This window comes from Neltuma alba, unplaced genomic scaffold, assembly GCF_004799145.2.
Source record: "Neltuma alba isolate B1F8T4 unplaced genomic scaffold, ASM479914v2 tig00003176_pilon, whole genome shotgun sequence".
Taxonomy (NCBI): domain Eukaryota; kingdom Viridiplantae; phylum Streptophyta; class Magnoliopsida; order Fabales; family Fabaceae; genus Neltuma; species Neltuma alba.
The window spans coordinates 49,960-52,032 of record NW_021633173.1 but is presented as its reverse complement, the minus strand read 5'-3'; the positions used below and the strand labels follow the sequence as shown (position 1 = coordinate 52,032).

The following is a 2,073-nucleotide window of genomic DNA, read 5'->3' as shown; positions in this document are numbered from 1 at the left end:
TGTTTGCCTTCAAAATGTCAGATCAAATCTCTTATAATTCAATTCATTGCATATATTAAGAAGTTTTCATAATTAACTTTTCTAGACTTAATTAATTTTTTTTCCCTCACCAAACTACTCTGACTTCTCTCCAAATTAAATTTGAATATTAACGTAAACTATCATGTTAAAGAAAATTCTGTTCCGAATCAGCAAATCCAATGCTTCCGAAACTGATTGAAAGTCTCAATTTCAGGGGGGAAGAATTCCAACAAACGCCTTTTCATGCTAATACCCAAAACACAATATACGACGTATATTACTATAATTGAAATTTTAGGATAATGAAGCGTGTTATAATAATAATAATGTAAAATGTACAGGCAGAGCAACCTCAAGAAAAACAAAAACGCTATCGGGTCGCCGGTAAGCCCGCCGGCGGTGACAGATAAACCTGACTCTGTACCACCGTTTTATCCATCTTGAATCCGGGAACAATCGTGAAACTCACCCGAAGCTCACCGGCACCACCGGAGCCAGCACCGGCTTCTTCACTGCCTGACTCTGAAACTGATTCCGATTCGGCGACATTAACACATTCCATGTACACCTCAGAGAATCTACTGTTCTTCTTCACCTGAAAGATGCTCACTTCATCATCAAACGACAATGCCAGAAAATGTAGGTCCCAGACACGCTTCGCCATCTCAGCGAACGAGTGAAGAAAGCAGAATCTGGGAACCCCCCAGAGTTCACTTGCTTCCTCTGGTTCAAATTCCCAAACAAGGAACACTCCATCTTGGCGTGAACAAGTTGAAAGTACTTGGATTTTAAGAATTTCGCGAATGACGATGTTGGATTGTGGGTTAGATACTGTTTCGGATTCAAAGATTTGAGCTTTTTGAATTTCTCAAAGTAGAGGTTTTGGTTTTGCTTGTGGGGTTTTCTCTCACTGGGCTCATTCGGGACAGTAAAGTTTTGGAAATTGAAACCTTCGAAAATTGTTAAACATACGAATGATTCAAATGCAAAGTATATGTGACTCGGTTTGGCAAATACTGCATGTGGGTGAATGAATTTCACGGCTGCTTGAAGATCCCAATGAGCAGATTCCATTTCTCTGATCATCAACTTCACGAAGCTCTTAATCGCTCTCAAGGTATGCTCAAGAAACTGAACAAAATGAGTCGGATTTAACTTGGAAAGTTGAAGATTATCGAACATTGAGAATGGCCCGCTTGAACTTAACCTCTTTTCAAGCGATTTATTGAAGCTGATACACTCATCAAGCTGCTTCTTAAGCGAAGAACTCTCAGATTCTTTGAGTTCAACTTCTGATTCGAGCTTCTTGATGGTGAGTTCATAGGTCTTCATCAAGCTCTGCTGTTCCTGAATCTCAGCGAGCATAAGAGTCACCTGAGGCGAAAGATCAAGCTCTTTCTTCACAAACTTCCTCTTCAGCTCCGAAATAGCTCTGAGCTCATCAACCACAGCCTGATCAGCTGCTTGAATGGCTTCATTATTGTAGGGTTTCTGAGCCATTTGAAGCTCTGCATAAGAAGCTTTAATGGCGGTAACACCAGCAAAGAGCCTGGCAATGAGAGCCTCCATGATTGCTCTGATTCGAGCTTTGTCACGTTCGTGTTTGGCATTAGAATGATGGGATTTAATGGCGAAGGGCTGTGAGGAAAGCAAGCAGAGGCCATTACTGGAGGAGGAAGAAGAAATGATCTTCGCAGCACCTCGGAAGCTGATGACCTTGTGGAATGTCTTGGCTAATTTGTTGCTGCGATTGTTGATGGCGGATTTGGGTTTAATGGTTTCCATTGGCAAAGAGAATTAGAGGTTTGTTTGAAGCATAAGAATTTGATCAGAGTAAAATGCAGGAAAATCCCAAGCTACTGGAAACAAAACAGTATCATTATGATTATTATGGCGGAAAAAGCAGACACAAATGTTGACTATAACACTACCAAAGTGGACCTTACCATAGACAGCTTTTGCTATGAGATAACATAACATACAATTATCAAATTAAAGTTGGCTTATTGTTTATTACACCCTACCCTTAACGGTTTATTTTTCTAAGGAAAA

The 2,073-nt window shown here is 40.4% G+C and overlaps 1 pseudogene; it reads right to left on the bottom strand.

Annotated features, from left to right (window-relative positions):
* Positions 1-201: 201 nt before the first annotated feature.
* On the bottom strand, positions 202-1,839 carry LOC114740539 (protein GRAVITROPIC IN THE LIGHT 1-like; annotated as a pseudogene).
* Positions 1,840-2,073: the final 234 nt, after the last annotated feature.